Source organism: Anser cygnoides, chromosome 8, assembly GCF_040182565.1.
Source record: "Anser cygnoides isolate HZ-2024a breed goose chromosome 8, Taihu_goose_T2T_genome, whole genome shotgun sequence".
NCBI classification, from domain to species: domain Eukaryota; kingdom Metazoa; phylum Chordata; class Aves; order Anseriformes; family Anatidae; genus Anser; species Anser cygnoides.
Genome location: NC_089880.1, coordinates 17,949,427 through 17,971,071, shown reverse-complemented (window position 1 = coordinate 17,971,071; position 21,645 = coordinate 17,949,427). Strand labels below are relative to the sequence as shown.

General features: G+C 40.3%; 2 long non-coding RNA genes across 5 annotated transcripts in view; one reads left to right on the top strand and one right to left on the bottom strand.

Annotated features, from left to right (window-relative positions):
* Positions 1-21,645, bottom strand: part of LOC106034043 (uncharacterized) — a 504,730-nt gene that overhangs the window by 28,567 nt on the left and 454,518 nt on the right. For all 4 annotated transcript variants that reach the window (XR_010833079.1, XR_010833077.1, XR_010833078.1 and 1 more), the window contains 4 exons: positions 7,649-8,223; positions 6,733-6,949; positions 4,310-4,372; positions 1,415-1,573 (listed from right to left, as the gene is read on the bottom strand). This is a non-coding gene — a long non-coding RNA (uncharacterized lncRNA). The remainder of the gene's footprint in view (positions 1-1,414; positions 1,574-4,309; positions 4,373-6,732; positions 6,950-7,648; positions 8,224-21,645) is intronic.
* LOC106034045 (uncharacterized) lies at positions 8,089-12,659 on the top strand. The gene is made up of 3 exons (XR_001205775.3): positions 8,089-8,219; positions 8,868-8,974; positions 9,072-12,659. It is a non-coding gene; the product is annotated as an uncharacterized lncRNA (long non-coding RNA).

The window sequence follows — 21,645 nt, the reverse complement described above, 5'->3', positions numbered from 1 at the left end:
GTCATTTGTTTCACTCACAGGGGCTTTTTTTGCAAGTCTGTTAATTATCTGGCACAAATCTGCCCCCTACTCCCCCCAGTCCCTTCGAGATGCTCGGAACCTTCACTGCCCTGCCAGGCTGAAAAATTTGCTGCTCATCCCAGCAACAGATTTTGAAAATTTCAGCAGAAAACCATTAGTGCTAGAACAGAAGACACAGTTTCCATTCCTGACTTTTTTTTTTTTTTTTTTCCTGCTTGTAACATCTCTCTAGGGTAGATACCCGTCTCCCTTACCTTCCCCTAAAGTCACAGTGGCCTGTGTTCTGGAAACTGTCACATCCTACGAAATGCTCCTGGCCCTATGCCACAAGACCAGGATTTGGCCCCTAGTCCCTGAGCAACACTGTTTCAGTGAGAATTCAATAAAGCACTTGTATTATATGAACCTGGTAGGAATCGATTTTTATTTGAAACCAAATTTCAGGTTTCAAGCAAGAACAAAAAGTAAGACAGCAGGTCAATACATTTTGTATGGGTATCACATTAGGTCAGAAAGATACTGAACTTTCACCTTTATTATCACCCTAAATTATCTTTGAGTCAAATTTAATTTCACAGGTTTAAGAGACCCTTTTCTTTCACTGACTGCACACAGTGAAAGATTTATATAAATATATATGTGTGTACATATATATTCATCCAAAGCAGATGCAAATAGGTGTTTAAAAGGCTCCTCTGTATGTAAGGAACAGTTACTAACAGAACCACCTGCAACTGTAACAGCTGAAAATACTTATGAAGGCTTTCACTCCAACTTCACAATCAACTGATGCTCTCCTGTTTCTCCCACCCCTACAATCCTCTTCTGCATTTAGACACCTCTAAAACCTATGCAACTCCAAGCTGCCATCTGCTATAGGTGCTGCTTCTACTATATTGGCAAGCTCGGTGGATCCATGTCTCAGCGGTGCCTCTTTGTACAAGGGTGCCCTTGGGTGACCAGGGTCAATAAAAACTGCTGCTTTTCCATATGGCTCCGTGCAGTTAGGATAGAAGGTGTCTCATTTCTACCCTTACTAAAAATGATGTAAACAAACAAAAAGACCAAGCATGTTAGGTTGAACAAAGATCCAACTATTCCCGTATTTTGTGTCTGACAATTACCACCAGTGGATGTTCAGAATAGGAAATATAAGAACAGGTCAACGGCTGCTGTTTCACAGGTGGTATGCACCCTCCCAGCAATCTGTGGCTTAGGCAATCTCTAGTTTAAGCTTGTCTGGACCTGCTGGTAGCTGCTAGGGTTACCAAAATCTTCAAGCTAGACTAGAGGCCAACTGCTGACAATCCTTGAGAATACATGGAGGTTGCTGTTATCTTTTTAGAATACAAATATATCTTTTCCCCGACTTTTTAGAGGTCTGAAATGATACCTGCAACTCATCAGAATGGTTCCCCTTTCTCCTTCATTGTGCACAGCACTGAATGGATTTCCTCAAATCCTTTTAATGTGCTTGAACCTGAGTAGTGAAAGCAGGCACTTTACTCCAAACTTTTTGGAACTTGTGCAGCTACAGTAGTCCTGGAAACACCTGTGAAACATTTAGAGGATTGTTAGGTAAATTGGGAATACTTGAGGAACCTGAACCAGCACTGGCAACAACAATGATCTTTACTGGTGATGAGAAAGATTAACTATTTATTACCAAAATTTGGCCTTGAAGATTGTTGTTTATAGGAGGGAATATGCTATGCCCTGGCATTGGTAGGATGGCTGAGAGACTATGGTGCAGGCTCCAAGATTTTGGGCCCAAAGCTTCCAAGCTCCAACCCAGCCCTGCCAGGTGACAATCTACAGTGACCACAGAACAGCTCCTGTGCAAGCCAGACATCTCATCAAACTTAAGAGGTATCCTTAAAATAAACAAGAGGCAGATTCAGTGGGTGAATTTGATCTGGAAAGTGAAGTGTCTATTATCTGTATAGAAGCAGCGCCTAAGATGGTAGGAGCGGGGAGTGGGGCAGGGCTGTAGGAGCACTTGGAGTGGAGCAATTCAGCCTGCTGAGCCTTCCTGTTACAGCCCTTACACAGAAGAACTCTTCCATCTCGATCTAAAGCTATGAAAAGTGAGAGGTTCTCTCTGCAGTCAGCCAGGGTCAAAGAAGTAATAGGTAAAGTTTTCTGACCAATATTATTAAGAGCCTCTACTAACACTAATGGGCACCACAGCAAATCACATTCACAGTTTAAGTCACTTTAAGTACCTCTGTCACTAGTAAGCGTGGGGACGCAGACTGAAAATTATAAATGCAGTTACGTATTTCACTAGCCTTTTTGAAACTAAGGGAAATTTACCAGCAAAGGAGAACAAACTCTGCACCTCATCACAGTGATGTAATGCCAGGAAAGCTGACAGAGTAGTACGAACTCATGTAAGGAAAGAATGTGCTCCGAGCTCCCAGAACGCACACTAGGCCGCGCTGAACAGATACAGCCATCTCACCCTGTCGAGCGAGCGAGAGAGAGACTTTTATGATGGTCTATCCACTAAAAAGAAACCTAGCTTATTTTTATGAATAAATGTGTTACCTAAAGAATAGTTGCACACACTCTTGTTTGCATAGGATTTGGTATACATTTGTGGTCTTCAACAGACAATTCCAAACCCCGAGTATTTCATGTAATTAATGTCAATGTGCTTGGCTTACTTGTTATAAAAGAAAAGCATTTCTAATTAGCCTTTTTGATGTGTAAAACTTCAGTGTTTTTCCCTAGTGTTTTCCAAATCAGGGTCCTTTTTTTTTTTCCCCACTCCTGCACAGAGAGACAATGTGAGGCTTATGCACTGCTTCAGTCTTGTTCTGAAAACAGTTTAAGTTGCATGTAAGTGATAACTAGGCCCTAGGCTGGCCCTCAACATGGCGTGAGGTTCACCTACTATGAGCAATGCCAGGAATTCACATAGTATAAACTGGCCTTGTGACAAGTCAAACATTTCAATTTCCTGTTAAATTCAACCATCACTCTGCATATTTGCATTTATTATAGTGACACACACAATGTACTTTTCATCCAAAGCAAACCCTACTTGCCTTCATGGAACCTCTGGAGAGCTTTTGGGAAGAACAAAACCTTCACCGCAATGACATTCAGAGGATTATCACAATAGGCCAGGGACACAAGTAAATCTCAAGCAGTAAAAGAGAGTACAACTATGGTGAGCTGCTCAGATGTAGCAATAAAGAAGGTCAAGGTGTGCACTTTTTTTTTTTTTTTAACAGTCAACCCTGCAGAAAGGCCAGACAGATTAAGAAGTTTTTGCCAAGCCAAAGTATTGGTCCTATCAGCACCAAGTAACAGGAGGGTGAAAAGTTGAGCATACAGACTCCCACCTCTTATCACTTACATCTCTTTTTCTTGGGAGAAGCTCAGCAATGTATATACATTTAAGTAAAACCACAGTACAAGACTGACCAGATGCCAATTGGAATCAATGGGTATATTTTCCCTTTACTTTGGGTCTTGCATTAAGCTCTAAATGAGATCAGAGCTAGACCTGATCTGTGGACGAATACAGGAAAAGAAAATGTGCTTCTCTATTAAATTGGACAAGCAAAGTGCTTTATTGAGTGCTGAAATAAGATGTGAGATTCCATGACAAGCTGAGGTTGTTTTTCTTTCCCATTTTGCTCTCATTTAACACAAAGAAGCTCATTTTCTATATCATGGGGCCCTTGATCCTGAACAATAAATACAGTGTCTTCCCTAGAAGCATGAAGGCCCTGCTTTACAGCCTTGGCAAGAGAGTGTACATTGGCCTTGTTGGTTGATTAGTGAATTCAAACACGAATAGTGAATTCCTAAAACTTTGGCCAAATCAACATCTTAAGCAATTTTTAGCTTCTCCAATGAGCCAATACTGTTGTAGGAACCTGGAAGCAGCAGTCAGGTCTTTGATGATTTATTTAGTAGGAGTCATCTAGTAGCTAATTGTCTGCAATTTTTAACCTCATTCATGTACAGCGCTGATTCTTCTGCAGTTTTCTCCTTAAGCTTTCTTACATCTGTGTGTAACATTTCCAGACAGCAGTTCAACTTTATCACAAATATTTTTATGAACTTGCCAAACCACATCGAAGATCTTCAGACTCAAAAGTACAAGATAAAATCATCCTTACAGGGCACCTCACCCTTCTCCACCCAGACACATGAAAAAAAAAAAAAAAAAAAAAACAGCTTAAGGCTCCAACATTTTACGTTTATAATGAATAAGAGCTTAGTGGTTTTTTTTCTTTCTTTTTTTTTTTTTCCCTGTTGGGATTTTCACCTTTCCATTCTTTTCCTGGATTTTCCACCTTTCCATTCTTTCCCTGGATTTTTCACCTTGGATCTGTATCAAAAGAGAGAAAATACTGGTGAGCTACGTAAAAGAACACTCCACCTTTTCTGTCTGTATTTTTTGGCTCCAGTGAAATGCATGCCTGTCAATGACTGCAGATCTACCATAGGAAGAATGAGTGATGACTGGTGGGGGGTGTCCATGAGTGCAGAAGACTTCCGTACCATATTGGCAATAAGTCTTAGCACAGATCATAGTCAACTAAAACGCTCAGGACATTTGATGACTGTAACCTAGATCTTCCTGGGTAACCTAGACCTTCCTGGGTAAGATCAAAGGAAAATCTGATTTAATGTATGGTTCTGTTTCCACCATGGTTTAAGGACAGTTCTGATGCCTGTTAAGTCATAGAAATATAAAAATTCTACTAAGATTTCTGGTTAACCTCATGCGATTCTTCATGAGATAGAAAGTTCTTTCTGTCCATTTTCTGCAGTTACTCTGGTGCATGATTCAGAAGTTGTCACATGTCTGTTTTGGGGTGGCTTCCTGCCACAAGTGGATGAAAGACTCTTCATGCCTAGTTTCTGTCTCCTATTTACATGTTTATGAAGAAGTCTGGGTCCCTTGGGAGATGGAAGATACTCTATTTTGGCAATAATATCACCATCATCTACTACGATCCATGCCTGTGGGAAGATATTTTTAAAAAGAATAACTTCTATTTTCTTAATGTAGCCATTGTTTAAATGTAAAATACAATTACAGTACCCACCCAGGGTGTATGTTGTTGTGTAATTTTACAATACTACGTCTAGATGAGTGTTGGCATTCTACCTACGTACTTACCACACCCAGGAATGTTGGTATTACACAATTACACACATCCTGTTGACTAATTACATAATAATTAGTATTTTTAATATTCAAAGATGCATTCAAATTGGTTATGCAAGATTTTATGTCACTGCAAATTAAAACCAAAACATAACAAATACATGTAGTGAACAATGCTGTTCAGATAGCTTACTGAGCATGGACTTATCTTCCAGCAGACGGCACATAATAATTCATACTTCATACATTTTAAACACGTTTGGCAGGCCCTCCCTCCCCCACTGTTACTTTGGGTAACACACCTGCTTTATAAAACTGCTAAAGTTATTTTGCATTCAACACAGTAGAATTTCTGTAGCCTGCCTACTTCTGAGTTATGATCACTTATCATGACCAGAGATAATTTTTGGCTGAAAAAGTACTGTGACATGCCTGGGAAAGGCAGATTGTTCTTTACAATGGCAATTCTGAAAGGAATTTGGAAAATGCAATTTACGTTAGCAATTATCTGCAAAAAAATATCCCAAATACTATTGTTTCAAGAAAGCACTACTGACGAACCTGAGCCATTTGGATGTGGAACAGATTTTCTACAAGCCTGGGTGGAGTGTCTTGATCTGAGCTCTTGGTTGCAAAGTCTGGCTCACCATTTGGATTTGGGGGCTTGAAGATCACAGACTCTTTTTTTTTTTTTTTTCCAACCATGTCTTAAAATATGTACTTAAAACATTGTTTATGCAATGTAAAATTCTAAACTTGGTGTTTCTTAACCCAGTCCAAATTCACAGAAGGCAGAGGCCCAGTCCTGCTCTTGCCCAGGGCATTTTTTTATTAGGTGCTATGCACCAAGTGGATTGTATATGATGTTTCCATGGTGTTTCTGGCCTGCCCCTGTTAGTTTCCGTGGAGTCCCCAGTTGAGCACATAGAGCTTTATGACAGAAAGGATGGGAAATATGGACTGTGTTCCTGTCTTCCAACTATCTGTTTCCTGGGCAGAAGCAAAGAGTAACAATTGCTTTGCAAATAACTTTTTTTTTTTTCCTGCCACTCTTCATGAATTTGAATTTCAACTTTTTAATTACTGTGGCTGCAAGTGACGTTTCAAGGCCTTGGGGACAAATCAATGCCCAGGGGGTCATTATTGGACTGTTTGTCTTTTCATGCAGCAAGAGGTTATAAGTGCAAGACCAGCTTCTTTATTGAAGAGCAACTTCTTTCTGCCCTGGTAGGTTAAAAATTGGCATTTCAGTCTAAACATTTGCCCCTGCTAGGTGGCTGGTTACTTTTTAGCCAACCAGCACCTGTATGAAAGCAAATTGGATCTGTTTGGAAGGAGCAGGATGTGGGACTACTGAGGTAAACAATACCGCTCAGCTCAGGGATACATGCAAAGCAGCCTCAGAGCTGCCACTTCCCCAAAGCCTCAGCAACCCCACTTATCTACCCTGAGTATCAACAAAAAGGTCACTGGACTTCTGTGCACTGGACAACACAAAGGAAGTCAGCTTTTTGAATTTGCAATTGGGTCTTCTGTTACTTCAAGAGGCTCTTTTATGTCCTCTGCTTTCTTACCTGCTGTGCTTCATCCATGACTCTGGCAGACAAGAAGTTTTTGAGGGGCTGGGGAACCATCCTCAGCTGTATACCTTGATCACCACTGGTAAGTGTGCAGCAACTTCATTTCACATTGAGAACCAGTGTTTCTTCATAGAGCAAATGCTGAGATACCATTCTTATATCACATAGTCCCAGTTGCCATCATTGGTCAAATTCCTCTTGACCTTCTTTCCTAAAGAAAAAAGCCACAATGAACTTACACGCTTTTCTATCCGCCCCCCAGCCACAACGAATTTCTGTGCTTTGCTACCACCCCCCTCCCTGCTGAGAAATGCTGGGGCACATTTGCATATATTATGAACAGTATTTCATTACTGAAAATAATCCAAAACAAAAAATTGCACCTGGCCTGACAACACAAGGCCAACTTGCTTCCTGATGTGATTTTAAATGGCTGAGATATTAAAACACTGAAAAACGGGGTTTATAATGGAAATACTGACAGACTATTAACTATAGCGACGCTGCTCTAATAAATGGAATAGCCTGTCGTAATCTCTAGTTCATAAATATGCAAATACAAGGCAGAGGATTTGCTCCAAAGGATGTCTCTATAATTTTAACTGACCTTTACTGATACTAAATGAGCCTGTTGCTTCTGTTTTTGAGCATTAAATAGTACAGGAAATCCAGTCTCTCTACATTCAGCACCGTTCAGCTCCCATCAGCACCAATGGCAAAATCCTCAATGCCTTCAGCAGTAAAAAATCTGGCCCCAGAACACATAGAAAGTAAGATGCCTGGATGTACTCAATTTTAATTCTGTTCTCATCTGTGTTAATTATTATTATATTAATTCTTCTCTTTGGGAGAAATTAAGCACACATTTGCCCCATGTGTCAAAGAGCTTGACCTGCCAAAATGCACTCACCCGCTCAGTGATAAACAGGCCATCGACACAATGAAATAAATGTTGAATTTTATCCAGTTTCCTGTTCTGGACCAAATGGAGGTAAATCCACTGACTTAATATTTAATAACCTAAATGTAATTTCTTTTTTGTGCCTCACATTGCACAGTAAAGAATTGGATGGCTAGCAGTTTTGCAGATTCTCAACCCCTAATTATTTTAAGCTATTCATCCTGGTATCTGTCCATTGATGCTCAGCCAAATTGCCAGCAGGGGAGAGATCTGTCCAATCCAGGAGCTAAATGAGTCACTGAGAGTCAATCTGTTTTTTTCCCTTGCTGCTGGGATTTCCTTGGGTCCTGGCCTCTCTCTGCTCCAATCACACACACAGAGCTCCAGGCGTGGGTCCTCTTTGGCTTCAGCTGCCTCCTGTCTCCCTGTGTCTGCTCTGCTCATCACAGCTGTTGATGGGTTCTCGCCGGCTGGCCACAGAAGACCAATACTTCCATCACACTGCTCCTACAGTTCTTGCTCTGAAGGAAAATGAAGACATCTTGGCCTTGTTGAATTTGCTGCTGAAGTAATACATCAGGTATCTAGATGGAAAGCAAACCACATGAATAAAATGTGTCATCTGGGTTAGATACTAATTTATTTGCCTTAAGTTCTGGGAACAATATTTGCACTTTTTCCAGAGAACTCAGTTAAGTTCCATAGAAACTGAATACTAATATAATTTCTGCAGCATGGAAAACAAATATGAAACAGAAAAAAATAGACTCATCAGAAATATTAGCTGCTCAGTATTAAAATATCTGACAATGCTGCAAATACAATTTATAAACAGGAACATTTAGAGCCTAACTATTCACTGAAAAGCAAATTCCTTGCCTGTTCCCTTTTAGGGTCAGGATTCAATTACACAAAAATATGCGGCAGACTTAAGGACTGCATGTAAGATTAAGATAACTGGTATTTCATGGTAAATGATTAAATTAGCTGACACAGTTTTATCCTGAACTTTGCCATTAAAACTGACATTTTTGTGCCATGCACATTGTAGGCTGCTGGTAATCTAAACTGCCTTTCTTCTTTCAAAGACTTTAAATAGCTAAAGAACTCTTGTTCTTTACTCTATTTGCAAATGTGTGGAAAATATATCTACATCATAACAAGATGAACTAAACACAAGACTTTTTTTTTTTTTTTCCCTCCTCATCTATCATACAAATACCTTAAGAAAACAGCAAGGAAATTCCAAATGCCCAGAATCAGCTCTGCAATACACACTTTAATCAAGTCATTTATGTGACTCTACAGAGATGAGAACATGCTGTCCTCCTCACGGTGAGTAAAAATAGAGAAATGACAGAAGCCTCTTACTAAAAGTTTAATTATTCCTAGTATACAATTCTAAACCACTCTGTGTTATTTCTTTTTTCAGGCTTGCTTTTTTATGCAAGGAGAGTTACAAGAATAATTTTGATAGAAAACACAGTTTACGACTGGTTGGATGAAGTGTTGCCAGAGATGGTGGCTGTAGTCACTGCTGTTCAGTTGAGCTAGCTAGGAAGGAGCAACTCTACTCCTCTGTGAAGATACATGGCCTCCAAAGCAAAGCACAGTCACGAGGCATTGTACACAGCAAAGGCAATGCCAGTCTGATCAGAGATTTCAGCTACGACGGAAGTGTATCTTCTGAGCGTTGCACTGAGCAGCCAAGAGAGCTGAGTGGTAAGAAAATCCATAGAAACACTGTGGAAATGAAGAATGGAGGCAGGACACGCAGACAAGTGCTTCCCCCTACAAGAGGCCAAGGGTGAGCATAAGGAATGAATAGTGGCCGAAGGAAGCCTCATAGGCAATGGGATAAAATTATTCTACACTTCTGTTTGACTTATCCTGGGGTCAGAAAAAGGGATTTGTCCTTTTATTTATATTTTTTTTTGTAGATACAGAACTTCATAAAAGCAGTATGTGCCTCTGACCAGCAACTTCTCATCATAAGAAGAATAACCTCAAATTTTTGGCTAGAAAGAATATTCAAAAGAATTAGCTCTAGCAATGCAAAAGCATGGAAACTGCAATACTGCTCCAGAAACAGTGGTCCAGCAGGTCTAGCTTTTCATAGTCAAGAGGCTAACACACTTTTGGAAATGATGAAATAGCAATGACAATTATTAGTGTGAAACAATCTACATAAACGGGACACAATTCACCACTCACAGGCTTTGAAAGTGGAAGCTTTATGAAGTCTTCCATGCATCACATTATACCTCTTTCTATGCACTGTTACAAAGATAAAAACACCGATTATACAAATTGGAGGGATAAAGACATATCTCTGTATTTCAGCTTTTTGTAACAAAGGTCTTTGCTGAAACAGGTAGTAAAAGCATGACAGACACCAAAAAAAAAAAAAAAAAGGGTGTTTTTTATTCCAGAGAATTTGGTCCTTTATTCTTCAAGCAGACTTATCAGAGGCGTGTGCGTAACAGGAATGTTATGGCAAAGTTTCTGGATTCCTTGTTAGCCATAAACAGTTGAGCAAGACTTTGGACTCCTTTTCACATCTTCGATCTTCTATGAGTTTTAAGGAGAAGAAACACAGCTTTTTACACAGCACCTTCCCCAGGAGTTAGAAGCTGCAGTTATACAACACCCACACAATGACACCACTATCACAGTCACACCACTGTCATCAAAGGATGACTTTCAGTGAAAAGAAATAGCCAAGAAGACAGTTTCATTGTTTGAAAACTCATGCAAATGCTGAACAATGAAACTCAATCTGATTATCAAAGAATCAAACCTGTACAAACATCTCACAAATTGTGGTATTCAATTCAAACTTCTTAGCTCCCCTACATAATTTCTTGGCTTTTATATATTGTACAAGGGACATAGCTACTTTTACTTCTCTTTGTATGTTTTAAACTTTGAAAACCTTTCACGGCAGAGGTTACATGAATCATCTAGCTTTTCCTATTCCAAAATGTTTCACTGATCATTCATTATTAACTGAGTAAAATGAAGATAGCTATGATAAATTTTGATCTATCTCAAAGTATTAGAAAGGATATGAAAACATCTTGTTCATAGTACTAACTTTTAGATGACATATGAGGGTACAGCCTCACTTTTTTCACTGTCACATACCGTAAGGCTCTTAATAACCCAATCACTTATTACATTTTTTTCCTCATTCCTAGGCACTGATAGTTTCAACCTGGTCTGCCATTTAGCAGAGATTCCTTCAAACAGTATAACAGTGAAGGGACTGGATGTTGATGGACAGGAAGCCTGTCAACATCAGAGATTAGGATCCTAACTCATGTCTAGATTTTTTCTAAGTAATGTATGGTTCTGCATAAACGTATGTTCTCCTCTTGATGTGAATGCTCTGGAAAGTCAGTAAGAAGCCTGTGGCCCCATGTAGATCTTAGAGTGAGGCCATTTGAGCAACACAATAATTCGCATTCTGTTACTAAATATACTGCAATGTAACTGTGCACAAAACTTTGGAATACCGTGAGAAAATAGTCCTTTTCAAGCAGCTCACCACAGAAATGGGACACAACCTGGAGAAGAACGATGGTAATCCAAAAAAAAAGAAGGAACTATCTCCTTTCAGTGAGTTGAGATCCCAGATACATTTTGCTCTTTGTCATTCTGCTATACAGACGGAAGGGCCAAAGTTAGTGGGATACTCCAGATATACTCCACAAATAAATATATTATTTATTTATTTTTACTGGTTTACTCGTTTACCTCTTAGAATATTTTCAGTTTCATTGCTGCCCTCTTCAGCTTGGGTTTTCCAGGGTGAGAGAGGGTCAGGTTTATGGGTAAGGGAAGCAGACGGGGACAGAAGTTGTGCAAAGCTGGTCATGGACTTAATAAGGGCTTGATTCTGTACCAATGAAATCAACAGGAGTTTGGCTCATGTTTGCAGTGGGAGGTGGATCAACGCTTCATGCCAGCTGTTCCCTGCTGGGTAGGGATAATCCCTTTGAAACAAAATATTTAACTTGTTCTCACTCTGTTGATGTAAGAAGGCTTCCCATGATAATGCTTTCATGAGAATTAAAAGGTGTGTCTCATTTTTAATTCCAAATACCCTGTTCCTCTAGTATGTATTTGCCAGTCCAATAAAACGATCAACCTGCTATTAGCCATGTGGGTTTACAAAAAATGGTACAGCAATCTGAGTTACAGGGTGGATCATCTGCGTGTTCTGCTGGCCATGACAGTACTTCTTGCAATTTCCTCAGCTGGAAGGTGCAGCAAGGAGACATGTTAGTTCAAACACTACACCTGAGGTGGGATCCCACGGACAGATGTAGAGTAGCCACAGCCACCGTAAGCAAATAAGAAGGTGACAGAAAAAATAAACTAACTGTCACAAAGAACAGAATTTGGGAACAACATCAGAGAGACAGGAGCTGAGGGAGGACAGTAGTAACAATAAAATCAGATATGTGTGCCCTGAAATCTGGATCCAAGTACAGCATTTAGTCTCAGTTACTGTTTCTGTGTTTTGTTTCTATGTCATACTGGGAAAATGAGGTTCTGAAGCTAGAGGAAGCTGCCCAGGTTGCTCTACAGATCAGCAGCATACTCTGGCTATTTCTAGCTCCTGCGTTTATTAGCCAGTGTGGAAGTGGGGGATATTTATCCCAGCGTTGGTTTGGTTCACTCCCTGTCACCCCTCTGGCTGAGATCCATTTGGCTAGCAGACCTGGAACATAAAGTCTGCTAAGTTTTATAAAGCAATTATTTAATTTGAAAAGTCTCTTTGATTGCATTCTAATGAGATTTCCATAAAATGCAGTCCTCCACCTCCTCCTGGGAACTTCTATTTAATCCATAAACCATGACACTTTTTGAAAAGCTCTAGAAGACTTCAAGAGAGGGATCTTTCAGAGACTGAGTTGTTAGGTCTGCTCACTGGAAACTGAGCTTTCCATAGACTTGCATCCTACAGAAGCAGGAAATGTATGGTATTGTTTGAGCTTAAGAGACTGTGACGTTTTTATAGAATGTACGGAGGAACGGAGATACAATGACAAAGCCAGGAGCTGCATCTGGCTGGCTGCTCCGAGGAGCATTCCCCTTATAGATTTTTATGGCTCTCCCAACCTTAATATTAAACACTTGACCTTTTTGTCAAATACTATTTTAGATTATTAGGTTGGTTGATTAGTTACTAAATACACCATCTATAGTAAATAGAAAACTGTGTAGACTGGTGCTTCAGTCTCAGACCTTTCAGGTATTGCTCCCTTGGCATTTAACGGTAGAACAGTGAGTCCCCTTACGTTAACCTAAGCCACTTGGTAAGCAAGGAGCACATGGCATTTTCACACAGGGGGTAGTGATTTCTGAGGTGGCACTGCTAGAACAGGGATGTCCTCTTTCCCTTACAGCTCCCCCACCCCAACCTGATAGCTTTAATGAAAGTGCTGTAAACATTGTGAAGTCAAGCATAAATAGGAGCCAGCTCATGCCAAACAATGCAACTTAGACCGCTGACTACAAATAAGTATGTTTTTCTTTTTAAATTCTGTAAGCCAGCACTTTGCAATTGACTCTGCCCTGTGCCTCTCTCCCAGGTGAGCTCTTTTATTCATCCTCCCCCGTACAATCAGTATGTCCCCACATTGGAAGCAGAATTAAATGCATTTGCTTTTTCACCCCTCTCTACCAGCACCTTTGTACCCCAGTTTGGGAAAGCCTGCTGTAAACTTAACCCCCCCCCCTCATAAATCCACTTCAAATATTTGGATTTAAAAGCCTGTGGCTACAGACAGCACGATGGGAGCCCTGAACTACTGGACATTTAAGATAGCTTCAGAATGATCAAAAAAAAAAAAATAGAACCTTTTCCCTGGACCTTAAAATGGTTTTAACAGAACAGGACAAAATACTAGTGCAGAGATATTTATTAACTTTAGAGGACAAGCTGCAAGAAGAAGAAAAAAGAGCCTTACTAGTAAACACTGTGGAGCATACTTAGATACTTAGAAGAGCACCCCATGGAATCCATGTAACATTGTATAGTACACAAACTCAGGCGGGACACAGCAGAGAGACTAAAGATTTGGACAATTGATTCCTCACTTCCAGCAAATGACAGAACTGCTTTGTTTTTCAGCAAGCTAAGTCTGGTTCTGATCTCAGTACTGAAATGTAAGACTGGAACAGCTCCACTCTTTTTAGGAGAATCACCTTTACACTATGGTGACAGTTGGTTTATTAGATTTAATAAAAGCAGGTGCTCTAAATCCTAGCATAGATTTCCTCTTTTTTATTTTTTTTTTTATTACAAGACAGTACCTTTTAGCCAAGCAAAACCTGAGGACTCACCTGCTTATGTGAGTAGAGGATGGACAGACTAGGGTGCAGGACTCGGCCTCCAATGTGCAGAGGTGTGATTATATTTTCTGTGATTGTGCACTAAAGTGACGGAGGCAGCCTACACACAAACAAGATAACACTACTTTTCTTCCTGCAGAAAGCTTAGTTTCCTGGTAATTAAAATGGGTGTGTTTGAGAATGACAAAAATTAACAAAAACAAACAAAAACACTTAGAAATCTGGCACTTCTAAAATCGTACAACTGAATAGTTCGCAAGCAGTGAATCTTAGCTAGAACACCACCACGCTCCTATAACTGTTGTACACTTTTGCTTTTAAATAATAATAATAAAATATTACTGAGGATGGAAATAACCCACTGCAGTTAAAGCATGGTTGTTTAACAAACTATTGTTTCCTAAATAAACTGCTGAAAACCTGTTGTTGTCCAGCATTTGCTAAACTGAGCTCCTCCTGACTGCCCTCTTTCCAGCTGCCTTCTGTATTGCTTACTTTACCTCTTGGCACAGGACAGGGCAGTGACTTGTGACAAGGTGAGGCTTAGGGCAGCTCTTAGTCATCGCTTCCAGAGCTGGTGAGAGCTGGATTCCTCCGCAGTCCCAAACAAGAGCACCCTGCAATGGCGGGGCTGCAGCAGGGAAGAATTTGCTCCCCAGGCATCATGCAAGTATTGCCAAGCCCCAGAAGTCACAGAACAAGAAAGCTTGGTGCAGACACAGCGATCCCACCTGCTAGGTGTTCCAGTACAGAAGTGCTGAGAGACCTGGATTTTCATTTCTTGAGTACAAGATATGGCTCCACAGAACAGGGCACCACTGAAGAAGCTTTCCTGACCTATTCATGATCACCAGCACATTCCTGTTTATCTCAGCGCTCTGCTCCCAGTTGCTGCACCCAGCTAATTTAACTCATCTGCTTCAGCTAACTTATTATCCCAAAGAAGTTCAAATCTGCTGTAGCTGGAGATCTGAACTTCTGAATTATATAGGCAAAATGGTGATTTATTCAAATGCCCTTTCTTATATGTATTTTGATGTAAGTGCAGGCAGTCATTGGCCATGTTCAGCTCCTTAATATGTAGGTGCAGAAACAAGCACGAAGCAGGAAAAGTAGATAACAATTTAAAAAAAAAAATTGATTCCACAACTTAGATCTTTTATAGTTCTTTTTACTACTGCCACTCCAATGCTTTTGCCTTAGTTTGACTTTAAGCTATTGACACTAAGGAGATCAAAAAAGGTGGGTGGGTGGTGGTTTGTTTTTTTTTTTTTTTTTGAACAGAGCAGGTTCACTTACACCATTTAAGCTCAAAAGTACAGTCCATTGTTTTTGCTACATTACCAAATCTTTGCTAAAGAAAAAGAATTCTTATTCTATGTAATTGCAGTATTGCCTTGACCCTTGAAACCCATGGAGCTCTTCCAGGACTACATAAGTACAGAGCAAAGCAAGAATGTAAAAACTGTTATGATGTTGGTGCTTAAACAGAGATATCTTTGTTGAAGGCCACTATAATGCTTTGGACTGAAGATAGAAAAAAAGCAGTACATGGAAAAAACACTTTCAAACGCGTGATGAAATTTGCCATCTTACCCACTTATGTACTAGCTCAGTAACTTTGTTAAACTGTATGACTTACCAGACGATTTCTTGAGTAGCATTTGACTTGCATAAGTCCCATTAGCTGTATCCGTAAAGAGACACTTCTAAAACTGTGTTACATTGATCAGTTTTTCCCAAATGGGTGGAAGTTGAATAATGGAGGTTAAACACAAAGTCCATAGCAGGAAGTCTGCAGCACAGCTGCGAAGAGTATGCCAAGGGTCCTGGCACCTAGATGTAGCAGGCCAGAGCATGACAGCTCCCCCAGCTGAAAACCATCTAATTAGTTACATGGCAATCACAAAGTAGGACATAAAGTTCTTTTAAAGAGTCAGTGGACATCAGCCAAGTATCTGTAGGAAATCATATGATTCCTTCTCGGAATTGGAATTAAAAAACAATTGGATTTTACTGAATCAGTCTGTGGCCTCAAGTACTCCAAAACATACCATCTCTACTCCTCCTGTCTGAAGGACTGTGTTTCTCAGTGTACCCAGCAGCATCTGTTGACTCCCACAGGTAGCCTCAATGCAAGATCTCCCTGTCTCGAGAGTGAGGGAACTACTCCACATTTATAACCGACTCTTGGCGGAAATCAAAATTTAGATTATGTCTCTAGAAGACTGATTGCCATTTACACCATTTCAGCTTTTGTTCTCATACTGCTGGGTTTTCAAGCTCGATTTATCATTTGTGATCTACCTTACAACCTCCCATCGTCAATCACACTTGTGAATGTGTTTGTCTTCTTCAATATTTCCCAAGGAGTTTAAATGTTTTAGTTGGTACGGAACAAACACACAAGGATATCTGATATAAACCCTCATGGCCTTTTGCCAAAACACATGTTTTAGCTGGGGTCTTGTTTTGCTATGGCTAACCATTTTTTCCATTACATCTAGCAGAAAGGATAACACAGGCTACATTTGCTGAGAAGCAGTTTTCTTATAAATCAGGCCAAATGCAGTGGCTTGGCTTCCTCAGCTAGGATCCTGAGGTCTGCACTGCAACCAGACATGTCCCAGGCACCATCTGCCCACCTGTGCAAATGTCAGCACAGTCACTCCACTGTAGCCAGGACGTCTTGAGAAAACAGTTAGTCATGCTGAAAAAGTCTAATCTCCTTGGTCACAAAGTTCTAATGATAATTAAAACAGGTCCATAGCTCAAAAAAAAAATGAGAACATACACACAAAACTGACACTTGGGAAGTGTAAGGTGTTATTAATATAGTTGTTGGCATTAACAATGTGTTACATTCTGAAAAGCAAAGCATAGCAAATGTGTCTTTTTAAACATAAAAGCAAAAACTTTGCATTTATCCACTGATGTTTCTAAGCTATTTATTCTCAGTCCAGCTCCTGTCAGCTTATCACAAGCTGCATGTTTTCATTGCAATCTACTGCACAGCATCACTCCAGCTCAGCTGGTATTTGTGTTATGTGAAAACAAGACATATTTCACTAATTTGCCTCACTCCTACCCCACAACTCTTCCTGTATGTAGAGCCCCCTTTCTCTCTGTAACACTGATGGGACCGTAGTGGTGAGTAAACTTCAACACCTTGCTCATGCAGCTCCTCTGCTTAGCTGCCTGTCAGCCCCCACGCTGTTCACTGGTTTGGTTTATGTCTTGTCCACTAACTGTCACAGCATGGAAGGGAGAAAGGTCAGACGGCCTTACTAATAGTGCTCTGTTTTGAAGTCTTCCAGTAGTGAATATGGGGCCTCCAGGACATCCTCCTGATGGTTATGTTGAAATGGCTGAGGCAGGTAAGCTAACCAGATTCTGGAGTAATTAATTTACTTCCATTATTACAGCTCAGGCACGTGACAGGCATATACAGTAATTTCAGTGTGGTTTTCTTGTCACTGATGGCTGAAAAGAACGTGAAACCTAAACAATGCAATGATATGCTTTTTATATAAGAAGCAAAGTCTTTTCAAGACTAGATACCATATCAATGGTTATTAGCAAATCTTTATACCAAACAAAAATGCATACAACGATACACTCCAAACAAATGGCTGGGCATTTAAGCTAAATCTTGTTTGGCACAGCGCAGGTTGGAGCTCCAGATGGATGTAAGCCTGGGGGGAAAGACATGTCTGCCTACAGAGTAATTGATAATAGCGAACTGAGATTTTATATCTTCTTCCCCTATTCTGCATCTTTATCAACAGATTCTACCCTCCCCTCTTCACACAAGGGTCACACCATTTCACCCATGACTTTCACTGGTTGATTCCACCAACTAAGGGATTACCTAGTTGTCCCCCCAGTCCATTAGGGCAGGTCTCATCGCTAGGCCTCTGCAGATGATCAGCTCTGCAGAACGTTCTCGCTCTACAGCTCTCAGAACTAAAATTCCTAAACTATATAAATATAAATATAGTTTAGGAGTTACAGCATATATAAATTTATTCCTCCAGTTATTAGTCAGATTCAATCTGATTAGAGACAGTAGGAATTTTTACAGCATGGTTACATGACTTCATACAGACCCACATACGTACACATACATTCCTTAGTAAAGAAATTATTTCTGCATAATATTGCTGTTTTTTTCCTATGTTTTAGCACTGCATCCAAGTCAGACTGAAGTCCAGACATTAAGTCTGCTTCCTGTTTGCTGCTACACATTGCTGCTATGGCAAAATGGCTGACAGGAGAGAAGAGATTCTTTAAAGCGTTCTGACAATCTATGTCAAGAAGATCCCAAAGGCACAGATAATACTTTTTTTCTCCCAGGCCTTGCAGCTTAAAGTACCAAAGGGTTCATTGCTGTTACCCTTCTTATTCAAAACCTATATGAAACCACTAGAGAATATTGTGAAATGGCATAGGCTACAATGTCATCAATATCCTGATGACACCAAGCTCTATGTCTCCTTTTCATTGAAGCCATATGTTACAGCTTCCTTGTGTCTGGCAGAGATAAGACATGGATGAAAGCCAGTTGGCTGGGCTTTTTCTAGATAAGATGAAGGTAGTGTATAGGTTTGGCAAGGGAAAAGTGTTTTAAGTTGACAAAAATCTGCTTTCAAAGTTGAGGGAGATCCCCATTGTCAAAATACACAGTGGATTTACTGCCTCCCAGCTCCTCTTGGAGTCCCAGCTACAAAACTGGCCCAAATCCCTTTGTGTCTTGCTTGACTTTACTCACGAGGTGCTCACTGGGCAGTGAGCAGTCTGTGTATTCAGAAAGTTGTCAGGCTTACAAGGTCATTGAAGGCCCTGCTATGTCTTTGTCATTATTTTCATATGTTGTCTTGCTTATTCAAAGACTCTACCTGTTCCTGACCTACCACAGCATGCCACCCAATTCCTACAGAATACCAATTTTCTAATGATTAACTGACATCTTTCTTAATGCAGCTGAAGCCTATTGGTACTTACTTTCCCTCAGGAATGTAAGAAAGGATTATTATTTCTTTTTTTTTTTTTTTTCATGTAGTTGAAGACCTGTCTTTTCTTCTGTAAGACTCCTCTTGTTGAGGTTAGACAACCCCAGATTATTCAATCTTTCCTCACAAATTAATTTTTTTAGACCTCTGATTATTCTTTTTGCTCTCTTCTCCAGCTGGACCGTATTTCTTGAAATGCAAGCCCCCAAAGGAGGTCACAGTAAATCAAGTGATCTTAAGTTTCTGTTAGATATAGGTAGGCAGCATCATGGTCTCTGCTCCAGGCCCTTCTGGCACATTTACTGGGTGGAGGATCTTTGCTCATTCTCTCTTCTGCAATATGATAGTATGCAGCTTGGCTGCACTCAACCTCCAAACACAATTACACTCACATAGCACAAAGTCACATACCAATGCAAGCCCAGTAAATTCTATATTCATTTTCCAAATTCACAGCAACATCTTGGTAACATCAGGTTCCTCTAAGATGTCCATATTTTTTTTCCCTGCAACTCAGAGCTCTCCTGAGCTAACCGTTGAGCCTCCTTCCCATCATGTCAGCTATCTTTGCCCTTAGTTAGTCCCACCATTAAGCAGAACCTTCCTGCTATAAAGCATTCTGTCCTGATACTCTCCGTGTTCAAAGCTGCTGATTCTTCCAAAAGCTCAAGTTATTATTACTCCTTTTAAAACCTTTTCTTAGTCCTTGCAGAATCTCTCTCTTTTTCTTTTTTTTTTTTTCTTCCTAGAAATGGAGAAGCAGGGGGAATTAATTTTCTCAGTCCATTTGAATAGATCATCATCAACCCACCATTGTCCCTCAGCTGGCTGGCATGGGACACAGCCCTGTCAGTTCTGCAATGCAGCCACTCCATGAGACCAGCTATAAACTGAGCATAGACGGGTATCCACCAGCCACCACAAGCATGTCCTTAGCCATGTTGGCCTGGTGAGAGAAATGGATCGATCCCTGTCAGAAGCAGACTTCATCATTTGCATATGTCTCTTGTCTTTTTTTCCCACAGTGCTACCCCGTCACTACAGGACTATTCTGGAAGCACAGAGGGAGCCTTCTGAGAAGCTTTGACTAATACAGGATAAGGCTGCTTACTTTATTGCAGGGCAGAGAAGAATAAATTAAAAAGGACAAATTACATGTGTTCTCCACACTTTGCATGAGCTGCCAAAAGCATGCTGGCCTGACTACATTGATGCCTGGCTTTCTTCAAGAGAAGTGAATCAGGGACATATTCTCTAATTTGGGCAAAGAAGCCCTGTAAGCAGAGCACTGCACCTCTTGGTAGGACTCACCCCCATGTCCAGTAAAAACAGAGGACTGGGAGAATCAGAAACTCTTTGGCAAAGAAGTAAAAGGAGAATAAATGAAGCTAATTTTATACAAGAAAAGGGAGGATGACCAAACCAGAGCAGTGCCGGTCACTTCTTAATTACTCTATCTGCCAAAGAGACAGGCAATATTTATGCAAATTACACAGTCTCCATGTAGCACAAAGAAGTTACTGTTCTTCCTCCCTCCCCCTAAATTAAATTTATGATTCTGCAATTTATTAAATTTTTCTCTCACATGTGGAAATAAATAATAATAAAAAAAATCTTCAAGACACCCCCAGAGGAGCACAAGAGGCAGCCAGCTGATGCAAGCAGCACGCCAAGGCTTCATGCAGGAGCTGGAAGTTTAAAAAGGGGAAGCAGATACTTCAGAAAAAAAATCCTGATAGTGCTGGTGTTCAGGTTAGGCCGTCCAGGGAGAGAACTAATGTGGTCTCAAGTCATTACTGGGGATTTTTCGTGACTATAGTGCCATTCATGAAGCAGTTGCCTAGATGTGTAGTGTGAACAGCTAAGATCTCATGGCTTTCTGATTAGATTTAAGGGGAATGCTGTGGGGCCCTCATGTTTCATGCCTTGGGATTACAAACTGTGCAGTGACCATCTTAGTATTTAACATATAAATGCCTTTAGAATAAACAACAGCCCTGAAGAACTGCAGGCTTTATTATCTGCACATTGGATTCTCTTTCAGTGTTTTAGGAAAAAAGCATGTAAATATGCAGACCCTGAGGTTTCCACAGAAACCTCTGGTTAAAAAAGAAATGACAACAGACTCACACTCAAGGGGAAAGGGCAGTATGGCTAAGTGCAAAGAACAGCTGGGGTATATGTAACGTTACAGTTATTTTTCTGTGCTTCCTCTATGATGAACCAAAGACCTTGTTTTGCTGGATGCTGAATGCCCTGAAGTCCCATTACACGTCTCAGGAAAGGACCTTAATGGTTTTATTGGGACCCATATCTGCACATATAACATGGCCTTTGAAGATGAAAGGATTTTTTTTTTCTCTGCTTCCATTTGTTGCCTCTTGGTTGACATGTTCCTATATGGACACTCAATCCCCAGATATCTGTTGCCTAATCAGGGACATCAATAACATCCTCAATGGGAAAACTCTGGAACATCTATGAAAGTCAGAAGTGTGAGGAATAGATCTCAGATGATGCAGATGCGGTCATTGCTGTATGATCAAGATAAGCAACATTGCAAGTTCATTTTTGTATGCTAAATAAAATAAAAATGTCAATATTTACACATAACCTTCAAGGCTCTTA